This window comes from Nicotiana sylvestris, chromosome 2 (assembly GCF_000393655.2).
Source record: "Nicotiana sylvestris chromosome 2, ASM39365v2, whole genome shotgun sequence".
Taxonomy (NCBI): Eukaryota; Viridiplantae; Streptophyta; class Magnoliopsida; order Solanales; family Solanaceae; genus Nicotiana; species Nicotiana sylvestris.
In genome coordinates, this window is record NC_091058.1 from 123,985,555 (window position 1) to 124,000,258 (window position 14,704).

The following is a 14,704-nucleotide window of genomic DNA, read 5'->3' on the forward strand; positions in this document are numbered from 1 at the left end:
CAGGAACGAAATGGCCAACCTGCCTTGACAAGTTGCTATGTGTGTGAAGTCTGGGCTGTCTGTGAAGGACATTGAAGCCCAAACCGTCCGCTAGTGGACTGTTAAGCCTTTAATCAGACCAAATTTTAACTCGAGTTAAATACACATACACTGAGATGCTACAAATTGTTCAACATGCACTCGATGATTATGAAGATTACCTTACTTGCTTATCTATTAGTGAGTTCCTAATTATCACTATAAAGGGAAATCAGACGGGAAGCATACTTCTCTAATTATTTTAACAATCCTTAAACTAATAGTCCTAGATTTACCATTCAAAATAGTCCTATTTTTATTACAATAAGAAACTCAATCACTATACAGAGAACTGCCTAACGTAACAAAATTATCAAAATAGAACTACGACAGATATTCAGCTTCAGTTTCATTTTACATTTCCAACAGATGGAGCTACATTGACATAGGCTCGAAATATGTACCTGGTATTGGAATACAAGAAGAAGAAGAAAGATCAGCAACAGCAGAAATGCAAGCAACAATACAACAGCAGTTCACAACAGCAATGCACCAAAAGATAAGCAGCAGCGACTCAGGAAAACCAACTAAAATTCCCAGCAATACCAACAGCAACACAAACAACCAGTAACTGACCCCAAACAGCTTGAAAACAACCAAATATCAGTCAAAACACAAGCAGAAACACCCCCTAGAATTCAGCAACCAAGAAAAACTTGAAGTTTCAATGGGGTAGCACTGGTTGAACTAGACTAACTCTTGAAACTCTCCTCCAGTTTTTCAGAATCTTCCCTCCCAATTTTCCAGAAATGTTCCTAACTGATTAAAGACTCTCAAAAGTGATCTCTGAAACTTGAAGCAGAGAATTTTAAAACTGCTTATGATTCTCAGGCAGTTGGACTACTGCCTGAGATTTTGACAAGTTAACTAAGATAATAAAACAGTGAAAGCTCCCTCCACTCTCTTCCTTCCCGGTTTGTCCAAAAAGAAGAACCAAGACCCCCATTTATACCCAACACTGACCTTGCCAGCTCTCAAGAGCACTTTAGGCAGAATTTTTAAACTAATTCTGCTCATCATCTCTATTTCAATTCCACTAGTATATGTTTTGTTCCCCACTAAACTTCTTTTTATTTATTAATCCCACGCAGGTATGGGCAGCCTATTTTTCTATTCAAAATCCCTTAAACCTTGTGAAATGGTGCCCATGATCCCTTACACAACCTTCAACCCCCCCACTACTGTTTTAAACTATTTCATTAGTTTAATGGTACTTTAGTACCCTACTGTCAGAATATTCAACTAAGCCATTTGCTACACTGATTCAATTATCTAAATGAACTGAATTTAAATTCTAAACACCTCAGCTATAACCAATCCAAACTATCAAATTCCAACAGTGATTCAATCAGAATTGAAGCAACATGAGTCAAATTATTATCAGGTTATTCTAACATTCAAGCATGTAAAACTAATCGACGACACTTATCCAATCGACTACACGAATTACAACACATACAATCAATAGCAAATAATCAGAATTGAACAGACACACAGGTGATTCGAGTCGTATTGATAGAAACAAAATTATAATAAAACTTTAACTAATCGACGAAACTCATTCAAATCGATTATATAGTTTATCATATACTTAACCACGACCAGAAAAAGTTCGACCAAATAAAAGGTCTTTGAAGAAGGACAGAATCAATCGACAAAAAATTGAAAAATCAATAAAACTACACTAAACAGATAAACAGATATAAACAAACACAAAAATGGAACAAACAGGAAAGAAAAAATACCTCAAGAACTTCGGAAAACTGGATGACCCTAACCTGGACTCTGGCTCGGACTTTTTGAGGTCGAACGGACCTTAATCGAGTGTTCTCAACTGAGAACACTTCGACTAAGGTCGATTAGACCCCCAAATCATCCTTTAATTTGGACAGACTTCAACCTTTGGTTTTCTAGGGTTCTTGGGGGTTTGATTTGGGGTTCGGACGGTTGTGGTCTGATTCGAACCAAACCAACGGTGGTTTGGTGACGAGGGAGGTTGGCGAGATGTCTAGTATGAGTTTGGGGCCGGTTGGGGTAGGTTTAGGTTCTGCTCGAATCTTCAATTGAAGATTCAAGAAGCTGGAGGTTGATTCGAGGCAAACGGTTAACGAATCCGTAACGAGGGTGGTTAGGGGGTGCCGTGGTGTGAGTTTGGGGCTGGTTGAGGTAGTTTCAAGTTTTGCTCGAATCTTCGGTTGAAGATTCGAGAAGCTAGAGGCTGATTCGAGCAAAACGGATAAGGGATTCGTGGAGAGGGTGGTTAGGTGCTCTAGGGGTGTTAGTTTCATGGCCAAGGGCATCGTTGCCGTCGGGTTTCAGGCGAAAGTGTGGGGTGGCGGCTCTAGGGTCTCGAGGGGTCGTCTCTGAGAGAGATGACTGAACAGGGGTGAGGGGGGTTTGGTTTTGGGCGTGGGGTAAGGGATTAGGGTTATATACGGAAGTGGTGGTTTAATCTTGGCCGTTGGATCAAGCACGATCAACGGCCTGGATCAATTCACTTAAAGGAAACTGTGACGTTTGGTTTAAGTGGGGGGGTTGGCTAGATCCGGGTAACGGGTCGAGTTTGGGAACGGGTAAGGGAGATTGAATCTCAGCCGTTGGATCAACTTAATCCAACGACCTTGATTAAGAGTGACCAAACGTCGTCGTTCGAACGTCTGTGAGATTTGGACCGGTCTGGGCATCTGTTTGGGCCTGATTTTTGGCCAAAATAAAATGGCCCAGTTCCTATTTGGTCCAATTTTTCACTCTTTTCTTTTTTTTCTTTCATTTTCTTTTAATTCCTAAAAACCAAAATTCCTAAATTAAATTGTAAAACCAGGACACACAAGATCAAATATTGATTAAAATAAAATCACACAATTAAACAATAAAAATGACAAAGCTACCAAAAATTCATATTTTTTGTGATTTTCATTCTTTAAAATAAGATATGGTTTAATTAATTCAAAAATGCATTATTAAATCCTAAATACGCATGCAACATGTATTTTGGTATTTTTCAATTAATTAAAACAAGGTAAACATTCAGAGACAAAAATAATTATCTAAAATGTCACGCAAAATTCTCAAAATTGTACCCAAAGGCAATTTGTTTTATATTTCGTTTTCTATTGGAGTAGTTTTCGTGAAGCAAAAATCACGTGCTCACAATTAGCAATACTATAAATAAACTATGCTATTGAGGAAAGATGCAATGATGAAAGTAAAATTAAAGACTCAACTAGGATGTCTCATGTGAGATTGAGCTTAAGGAAAATATAAACAAAGCTTGATTAAACTAAAAATTGACCATATTCTCTAGGCGGGACCCCTGAACTTTAGAAAAACTAAAGATTAACAATTTAAGAAAACTAAAATTGACCATATTTTCCAGACAGAGCCCCTGAACTTAAGGAATGCTAAAGATTAATAATTTAAGGAAACTAAAATTAACCCTATTCTGTAGGTAGGACCCCTGAACTTAAGAAAACCTAAAAACTCTTCTAACTAGGGAGAATGCCAAGGAGGTACAGTTCTTCTCAACTAGGTAGAATGCCTAGGAAGTAATGGTCATCTCAACTAGGGGAATGTGCTGGAGGTAAAAACCTTCTCAACTAGGGGAATGCCTAGCAAGTAAAAACCTTCTCAAACAGCCTTTGTGCTGACAAAATTTGGGCACGACACTTGAAAAATTCAAGCTTCCAAGCTTTGATTTGGACATAGTCTTCGTCCCTGTTTCAAACAAAGAAAACTTGTGAGTTTAAACATGGTGGTTGGTTTGTGGCCTTGACTTTGAGGGTGATTGCTCCTTCACTTGCCATGATAACTTTGATTTCAACTTAAAAGACCTTGCTTGTTTATTGACTAACCACTTTCTCTGTCACCCTTATCATAGAAAATACCTCTAATCCGTTCAAACCCAATACCCTCTATCTGTTGCATTTTGCTCATGAATTGACATATACCGAACTTTTGTATTTCACATGAATCCCAAAGCACGTCAATTTCCACCCACTCAGTGCGCATACTACTCTTTCCTGACTTATGCCACTTTGACGTGCTAGCCAAACTCCGCTTTGTGCAATTGAAAAGCTGGTAGCAGATTTTGAAGTCATTTCTTACTTGTTCTGACAAAATAGACTCAAGAGGACTTAAACAAAGTACGATGAACAGAGTTAAAAGGATAATGGAAAGAGATGACATCTAACAAGAAAATCACCAAGCAGAAACTTATCAGATGTGGATACCAACTCTAATGATCGTGACATGCATTTTGGGTTAAGTTGCCTAGTCTGTCCAGCAAGTCTAATGTTCAACTCTTGTTATACCTCTGATCCGTGAAATTGGGCTTCAATGCTCCAATTATCCTATCTGATTCATGATCCTTATTCAACTTGTTGTGCCCGAAGGGTTTTTACCATCAAGTCTCTCTCATTTTGTTCTTTCTCTCAACTCCCTATCGCCTTATGGTGCATGTGAAGGTTTTCACCGATAAAACTCTCTCATTTTGTTCTTTTCTTCTTATTTCCTATGATTCTGCAGATGACAAGGCATTAACCACGATAAAAAAATCATATGCTCCTAGCATGTCTAGCTCGACACTCTCAAAGATTATCAGAGAGATCTTTTTTGGACAATAATGTGGCTTTTGGACAGGGTTAGAAAGAAAAGATATCATAAAGACTCAAAATAACTAAGATAACAAGGTTAATTTATTTACAACTTTTGGAATTCATTTTAATACTTTGCCCCAATTTCTAAAACAAGAGAATTTGATTCTCTCTTCTCTCTTTTTTAGATGGAATTTATAAGAAAAATAACCCCACTCTTTACTTCGTGGGATTATGAAATATTTTATTTGGTGCGACCCAACCGTAAGGCTGCCTACGTATCTTGTGGTGACAAAAATCAGGTCGAACGTAGTTCACAAGACTACCCTTTGTTGCTGCTATTTTTTTTTCTTTTTCTCTCTTTTTTTGGAATGAACTTTCTAAAACAAACCTTATAGGGACATGATTTGTTGATATATTTTTCTAATAACTCTAACTTGATTCCAAAAAAGGTGAGGCCAAGGAAATTAGCATAGGCTCAAAAGGGGTACCGACTGGTATAAAGTATTTGGATAGCTGAAAGAGGGCCTCCTAATCTCTGAAGATGCCAAGTACAACACATACAACACAAGGATGAAAAATGAAGATCATGCATAACATTTCTTTTGCAGCATCGATAGTGATGACACATATATGCCTTCCACCTTTCTTTAGTTACTTGTCAAGTACAGAGCTCTTGTTGGGTGATTTCTTCTTGACAATGGATGTGCTCCGCTAGGTTGGAGCAAACTCCCTTGCTTTATCTTGTAACTTGAGATGCACTTGAACACAAAGTTTATCACTTCAAATTGTCTGGGACACGCTCTCTTGTAACAAATTCTTGTAGTCCTCTTTTCTTCCCAAACTATCTGACTCAGTTTCTTTGGAAGGAGGTTCTTTGGAAGGAGGTTCAACATTTTTATCTGAATCGGATTTAACATGTCCAATTGCCTCAACCTTTGAAACAAACTGCATATGATTCTCCAATAGGAGGGAAAGTCTTTTCCTTTTGCTGTTGCCTTTTCATTTTGTACTCTGGCCTCAGTTGGAACCTTTTGCGGGCAGGTGGATGATATGCTTGTAGAGGTGGATAAGAAATTTGTGGAGCTGTTGTAGGCCATTGCAGGTCTTGTAAATATGGACCATATGGCGGTGCAGAGTGCTGAGAAGGTGAGGTCTGATTTTGGGGATTCTGTAGAGAGAAGTAACATTGGGGAAGATTATCTAGAGTATGGAATATTCATGGGGTCGATATTAAGGCTAAAAGCATTGAGCAGGAACGCCCACCGGATCTTGTCGTTGGCGGGACTCAACAACATCTTTTCTATTTCTCTTTCTTCCACCCCAACTCACTGAGATGTTCTGAATATTTTTTGTAGTATCTTTCAATGCAGAGTAGCTCATGATTTTGCCCGACTTGATTCTTTCTTCTACCATCTCCCCCATTTTATCACATCATTGAAAGGTTTACCCAAGTCCGGGATCAAATGACTGAAGTAGGTATGTCCCTAGGCTTGTAGGAAAAGCTCAACCATTTCTTCTTCACCAATCGGGGGACTGACCCGAGCAGCTTGTTCCCTCCATCTAAGCCCAAATTCCCTAAAACTTTCCTCGGGTTTCTTTTCCATCTTAGATAGGGAGGAGCGGTCTGGGATAATGTCTAGATTGTACTGAAAGTGTCGAATAAAATCTTGAGCCATGTAATCCATGCATGCCACTTATTGACATCTTCGCGAGTATACCATTCCAAGGCTGGCCCACTCAAGCTCTCACTAATACGCGATCAACAATTCATCTTTCCCGCCAACACTTCTCATTTCACTACAATAACCCCTCAGATGGGCTACTGGATCTCCACGTTCATCATATAAGTTAAACTTTGTCACTTTAAATCTCACAGGCAGATAAATATCAGGGAACATACACAAGTCATTGTAAGACATGTTAATCTGATTTCTCATCCCTTGCATGTTCTTTAGTGATTGTTCTATATCTTTTAGCTTTTTAGAAATCTCATCTCGCTCTTCTTTCTTTGTGAACTTTTCATTTTCAACATGAGGCTCATTCTGAGAGATATGATTACATGAGTCCGGGACCTAGTAGGACAACATTGGAGGGTAATATTGGGCATCATAAGATTTGAACTGGTGTTGACTGTTGGATCTGAGGAGAGGTTGTTGAGGAGTTGTGATCGTGGAGGTAGTGGATATGACAGGAGGGCTATTTTTTGAAAGGTAGTTGGAGGACGAATGATGGTGCTACTAGGGAGGTTGGGAACGTTGTGATAAGCGAGAAAATCTGGAGAGTATGGTGGATCATCTGACACTATGATCAGAGCTTGGGTGAGGTAGCATCTAGGAAGCTAGGTGGTGGCGGGGGTGGGGCCTTCCCAGCCATCCAAGCCTGATACATGTTCGCCATGTGTTGTCTTAACATCTAACTCCTCAACCAATTGCTTTCGGGGTACCAGTATCAACCAACTCAACTCCGCTGTCATCTGCCATTGCCTTTCGACTTTATGTTGTAGAGAAGGAGTTACCACTTTAAGAGCCACAAATCAACCACCCTTTTGCTATAATGAAGATAACAAAGAGGAACAAAATGAAGTCATCACATTAGCGTTTGGGCATTTAATAGCAAATAGTATCATATTATATGCAATGCACCTAGCCACAATTATCAGTTCTAAAATGACTTCGAGGGTACGAAGGTCATCTTGGCATCATCCCAATGTTACTTCCCTTGCCCCTTTTTCTCTTCATTTTCATTTTTCCCTTGGTTTTTCATTTCCTTCCTTCTCTTTTCTTTCTGATTATCGCACTTTTCTTACATCCCACAACTTTTTTTAAAAAATTAAATGATTCGATCGAACTCTATGTAGGTTGCCTACATATCATCTCCCTCATGAATCAGATCAAACGTAGTTCTGAAAAAGTAATGAATAAAATAAACTAAAAACAAAATCTTTTTGGATTTTTTATTTATAACTATTTTTTAATTTTCAAATACAAAATAGTAAGTACGATAACAAAAGACTCGACAAACTAAACTAGACTATGATAGACTCTAACATCAGCTAAAAGATGCAATACTTCTGGACAAGACTACAAAGTGGAAGACAAACATAAAAACATACTCATAACATAAAAAGGCTCCTTAAGCAACTCCTGAATGTAGTGGTCCTGGGGTATTTATCATGCTTGAGATATGGTACATGGATCCATACCTGAATGAGAAAAATAAGACCAAATAAAGTTAGTGACTTAAGACACTATGGAACCTCCTATTGGACACATGCAAGGCATGATTGAGCTATTTTTGCAAAATGATCTATGTGGGTAAGTGTGGCTAGAAGTGTAAACTCAACAAGATTGACCTCTAAGACATGGAAAATGCCTTACTAAGGCTTATATGGATTCAAAATCCCAATAATCATGGCCCAAAATTAATTTGCAGAAATGATCCGATTTTGCAAAAACGACCGATATGGCCGGAAGTGGTTAAAGATGCAAACTCAAAAAGGACGAACTTTAAGGTAGTGGGACACTTAGTTGAATACTCAGGATTCTGAGACATGGGTCGATGAACCACATTCGCAAAAATGACCCCATTTTGTAGGAATAGCCGATGTGGCCAAAAGGGGCTAGACTTGTAATTCAATAGGAATGGACCTTAAAACTGAGATGATACCTTGTTGTAGACACAGAGCTCTAATACATCGGATAACAAACTATTTTGAGAGAATAGCCCTATATTGCAAAAAAGGCCGATGTGGCTAAATGTGGCTAAACATGCAAGATTTGGTTACGACCCTCGAAGCCAAGAACCTAAGACTCACTAGGAAGACCGGACCCTATTGGGCTGCCTATGTATCCCTCCCCAAAAGACGATGATCAAGTATGCGTAGTTCGGGAAGATTGGATACGAGAGAGAATTTAACAAAAACCACTAATTTAGAGAAAATATATTATTTTTCTGTCTTTTTTGAAAAATTATGAGACATGTAAAATATCTTTGGATTTCCTTTTTTTTCTTTTTTTTTTTTGGAAAATGAAGGGAAAGTGTAAAATCTTTTTGGATTTTTTTTTTGTATTGTTTGTCTTTTTCTTGAAGATAATTGTGAAAGGAAAATATAACTGGACCATACTTGCTTCATTTTTATATTTCACCCTCTTTTCTTTTCATATGCCCTCAACCATTATTGGGCCGCCAAATGACCTTTTTACCCTCAAAGATGTAACATTTAGCACATAGGATGATTGAATGTCCTTTTGGGCCGATAGGACCATTTGACACAATTTGGACAGACTTCCTACAAAGGAACACAGTACCTAAGACCGTGCCCTGCTATGTAAAAATGGTATGATGCACATAAGAATGACCTAAAGGCTGACCTAAGGGTTCACTAACAAGGCAATTCGGGGGAGCGTATGGTCGATGGTGGCTGTTCAAGCTTTCCACCCACTCCATACGTCTGATGGCCCCGTCCTAAAATAAAGGTGACTCAACAAAGAGTTCGTGTACGCGACCAAACTACGAGACTTGTTGTAGAAAGAAGACCCATGGTTATGCAAATGATGACAGTTATAAAGCGGTAGACACTTAAGGAAAAGCGATAAATAAATAACCAACAAAACACGAAATACGACAAACAAACTAAACAAACAAAGCAAATAAAGAAAACAAACACCTCAACCGAATATCTTAAAATCCAACAAGATCAAGTATCAACTCGAACCTGCAACTCCCAGCAGAGTCGCCAGAGCTGCCACACCCCTTTTTTAACTTTACTAACCCATTTTAAAAAAATAAAAGTGATTTGTAAAGCTCAAAAGAGTTTTCAATTAGAAAGTGACAAAAAATTATGTTCAAAAGGACTTTTCAAAGTCACCACCTGACATTTGATTTCGGTGTGTCAGGTCACCATTTTTCTAGAAATAATTTTTTCTTTTAAAATACTTTGGACTCCAAAACTAAGTCTGCACTAGAGATTCTAGATAATGGGGTTCATTTGACTCGGAGAGAAGGTGTCAGACATTCCCCGAATTCCGTGAAAGTCACGGTTGCATACTCTATCTAGTTGGCTTTTAAAATATTCAAATTGAGGTAAAAAATAACACAGAAAATAAACATAAACACACAAGAGGCTCGAGGTCGTCCCTACCTAATAAAATAAAAATAAAAATACTACAAGTTCTACTTTCGATCTCCAAATACAAATACTACAGGGCATACCCTGGTAAATATATACAAAGTCTACGGGGCATTTCCCCTGCAAATGAACTAAAGGGAACGACATCTTCCCTTTAAAAAAAAGTAAAAAAATCCTAAAATTGCATATCCAAATATGATCGGCCTAATCATGCTCCTATCGATCAAAATGATGAAATAAAAGTCAAGTTAATATTAGATCCAATTCACATGTGTAGGCTGTAACCAAAGCTCAAACCCATTTAATTTCCAATTAACCAAATTCCTATCTCATCCAAATCCATTCCCACGACCCAACTAGTGTCCATTTCTTTATCCTTCTTTAATTAATGAACTTGGTGTTATATCTTTATTAACTATCCATCATATACATGGAATTAACTGAATAGTAGTCAACCAACCATTTGAAGCAATCCAACGAGTTAAATGGTAAATAACAGAAAATACGATGTTCGCCTCTTTATTTTAGCTAATACAGTAAATCTTGGATTACTCGTGCAACAAAATAACGACGAAGCAATCAAAACAAAACAGATAGATAATAGAAGTAAGAAAGCACAAATTGAAATCAAATAGGATAAGCGAAGAGAAAGGGACCTTCAATCGGAACTTCATTTCAATTTAGATTAATAGGCAAATCTCAAAATCCAGCGTACAACACCAGTTAGATGCGAACAGAGACCGGGAACGACGAGCGCAACGGATTGAAAATCAAGAACGGACCACCTGACGGACTAAACAAACCTTACCGAAGAACTCACACCTTGCCGAAATCCCAACGAAATCTAGAAACCCAATAGATGGCAGCCTTGAACTAAATCTTAAGAACGAAAGTATGCCGGTGACGGAGATATTGGACACCGGGCTAGAGTATGTCAGAGGAGAAATGTTACCGATTTTCCTCAACGATTTGCGGCAAAACAACGACCTTATCGCTGGTCTTAGGGTGGAACTCGGTGGTGGTTTCTTGGGATTTCACCTTCTGCTATGTTAATCTCCAAATCCTTTGTTGATATCTTCTCATTGTTGGGAATCCTACGTTCATTGTAACTATTTGGAGGCTTATTCTTCAACCTAAGAGAGCGACGAGGTGGGTTAGTTGACAATGGCTGGCTCTTAGGGTTTTTAGGTTAGAAGAAGGGCTCTTCTATATATTAGAATGAAGGGTGAGGGGTGGGCTACCCAAATTTGGGCCCAAGAACATCCGAAAAATGGGCTCTAAAAAATCAATTCAAAACTAGACTCAATAAATCTAAATATATTATATAAAAAATATTAGGTACTTCCCTCTAAAATTTATCTACAAAATGCAAATCAATCCTATAAGCTAAAACTATTTTTTTGGTATTATTTTTTCAAAGATTATAATAAAAGGTAAGAAAGAAGGTTAAAAATCATAATATAACAATAAAAATACTAGTAACCTAAACCAAACAGAAATAAATAAAGAAAACAAAAGATGAAACTATTTTCGTGTTTTCAAATATCATGCTAAAAATAAAAATAGGATTAGATTAAAATCATCGCAAGATTAAAATAATACTACTACAAAAAAACTAATATCCTTGAAAACAAAGTGAAACTATTTTTCTATTTTCGAATTTTATGTAAGGTAGATAAACTAAAAGTAACTAGATAAAATATCAATTAGCTAAATAAAAGAAAAATATTTTTGTAATTTTTATTTTTGTGATAAAATAAAGTAAAAGAATCAAAACTAATTAAAATAACAATATTGGACCTAAACTAAATATTTAAACGCTAAAATGTGTAAAATCTCGGGGAGGGTCAAAAATTACATGTCTACAAAACTCTATAAGTTGTTTACTCAATTTTTCTGGAGTAGTTCTATTAGAGATAGCAGTAGACATTGGGTATCATGTAACACTTTGTGTATGCCATATGAGGAAGGTGGAATAGGCTTCAGATCTTTGCGCGATGTGTCTAAAGCACTGTTCTGCAAGCTGTGGTGGAATTATCGAACAAAACCAAACCTATGGAGTTCTTTCATTGCCAAAAGTACTGCAAAAAGCTTAATTCAGCAATTGTTCCATGGAGGAGGAATGGATCACATATATGGAGGAAAATGTTAGAATGTAGGGACATTATTGAGCATTAGATAACTTAGCATCCAAAAATAGGATCCTCCCTTTTTTGGTTTGACAACTGGACAGGTCTGGAGCTTTATACTTCCTAGTTCCTCCTGAGTTTGAGATTGATGAAGACATACACAATGTGTATGATGTACTGGAAGATGGGGGTTGGAATGTGGACAGGTTATTGGTAATTCTTCCTGAGGAATTTGCACTTCATATTGTTGAGAAGATTAGGCCTCCAGTTATAGGGAATATTTTTGATGTACCCTATTGGATGCTTGAGCCTCGAGGTCATTTTATAGTAAAATCAGCCTAGGAATACTTAAGAAGGAGAGATGAACCTAGGATAGCCTGTAGGATGATATGTGTGAAAGGTCTACCATTTAAAATATCTTTCTTCATGTGGAAGGTGTGGAAAGCTAAACTACCTCTTGATAATTTCATGAGAAGGTTGGGGTATTTCATGCCATCTATGTGTTGGTGTTGTGCTGAACCTAAGGAGGAATCTTTAGTGCATCTGTTTTTCACATCATCTGCTGCTCATATAGTTTGGAGATATTTCTTATCGAGGGCTGGAATATCAATGGAAGGAATATCACTGCACCAAGCTACTACAAGGTGAATGACTGCTCAGGTAATCCCACGACTTAAACCTATAATGCAAGCTTTGCGTTCGTGTATAGTGTGGAAAAAATGGAACAGAAGGAATAGCCTCAAATATGGTGAGACAGTGTCCATCAGCAGGGTATATATCAGGTTTCCACTGCTTTGCAACAACTTGTTCAAATCATAAAACCTGGCCTAAATGTTCCTCACAAATAGCAGGATTTGTTAACTATGATGGAAAACTATACTCCACTACTTAAGTTTGAGAAAGTTATATGGGAATTTCCATTGGAGGGGTGGATTAAGGTTAATACAGATGGAGCATCAAGAAGGAATCCTGATAGGAGTGCAATTGACTTTTCTGTGAGGAATGAATTTGGCGATCTGAGATATGCTATTAGAAAGGAGATAAATGAAGTATCAAATACAGAAGCAGAGGCAATAGCAATTGTAGAGACACCAAGGCTTTGTAGATCACACAATTACTCACATATATGGCTTCAAACAGATTCTATGTTATTGAAGAATATAATTGAGGGATCATGGAAGCCACCTTGGTGTATAGTAGAGCATGTGGAGGAGATAATGGAGCTGATAAAAGGGTGTAACTTCAGGGTGTCACACATATATAGAGAAGGGAATAAATTGGCTGATCACCTTGCAAATTATGCACTCGATGTTGGCACTATTGAGTGCCATGAATTTTGGCATCTGGACTCACAAGGCAGAAGGGTTGTGAATGAAGATAAAATGCAATGTCCATATTTAAGAGTGAAAGTTACAATGAAGTAGGAGGTGAAGGAGAAAGAGCTGCTAAGGGGAAAGAAAGTACTGGAGTTCACATAGCCAATTATCATGTTCGAATCCTGAAGGAGGAGAGCATGATAAAGCTTTTTTACACTAACAATGCTTTCTTTTTTGCAGAAGACTGTCTCTATACCCTATCCGTTGAGGAACTTTCAGTTGGTGGTATTAGTACTTTGTACTCAGTCCAATGGAAGGGAATCGAGGCTAGGAACAAACATAGATGGGAGGAGGATTGTCAACACAAACTCTATATATAGAAGGCTAATTCTCAATACAACACACAATGATAGCTCACAATTTAGAGTGAACTTTAGTAGTTTTAAGTGTGAGCTACATAATGGGGATATTCCAATTAAAAAAGACAAGGCAAAGCTGCCCAGAAAGTTTAAGAGAATTGGGCAGTATGGGTTTGTAGATACAGAATATTGGAGTGTGTTGGGGATTAAAAATCCAATGCACTCAGTTACTTCGGTAGAAAATACAGGGAGCCAGGCAAATCTTTGTGCAGAACAACATGGAAAATATGCTCAAGCCTCATGCAAAGCTACTACACAATGGAAAAATCAGAGGAGGGATATGGTTCTGCATATCATCATATTCAACTCCCTTGGGAGAAGGCTATGGTGATCTTTTTTTATACTATCTTTGATTTCTTTTTTGCAGGAAAGGTTACTGTGTCCATGCCTTACTATTGATTACAAATTCATAGGATGGTATTAGCATTAGATGCTCATTTCCTTGAAGGAGTACTAATAGTAGGCACAAGCATGGAACCAAGGAACATACTGCCAGTGTTTTGATCGAGGAAAATATGACTGAACTGGTATGTTGACATTCAAATGTGGGAACAATGGATGCATTAAGTAGTAAAATACCAATGCAACCCATTAGTTCTACATCCCAGGAATGGTGCTGCTCATTGGTTAACAAGGAATTTTGCTGGAGATCACACGATTGCTGCCACAAACAGGACAAGTGCAAGAAAATGCAACCTAGAATTTTGATCGAATTACCATATCACTTGGTTTTTTTGCAGGCAAAGAGGGAACATTGGATGCATTAGGTAATAAAATCTCAATGCAGTACTTCACTCTAATAATCCAGAGATTAAATCGTGCAAAGATCTCAGCAACAGACACAAGAAATGCACATGAAATTGGGCTCAAATACAACATAGTGGAACAATTCTGGACCGGGCAACTGATATGGCAACTTTGGCAGCATTGTTTGGATATTCTGGAACTACACTGGATTTATATCTCAATGCAACATAATAGTAGGATAACTCAGGATGGAATTCATGCTAGGAACTCAACAAAATATACAAGGAAGTCA

General features: G+C 37.8%; 1 long non-coding RNA gene across 1 annotated transcript; it reads right to left on the minus strand.

The window, feature by feature from the left end:
• Positions 1–7,614: 7,614 nt before the first annotated feature.
• Positions 7,615–10,655, minus strand: LOC138886386 (uncharacterized). Its single transcript, XR_011405099.1, has 2 exons — positions 10,458–10,655; positions 7,615–7,875 (listed from the first exon to the last, which is right to left on the minus strand). It is a non-coding gene; the product is annotated as an uncharacterized lncRNA (long non-coding RNA).
• Positions 10,656–14,704: the final 4,049 nt, after the last annotated feature.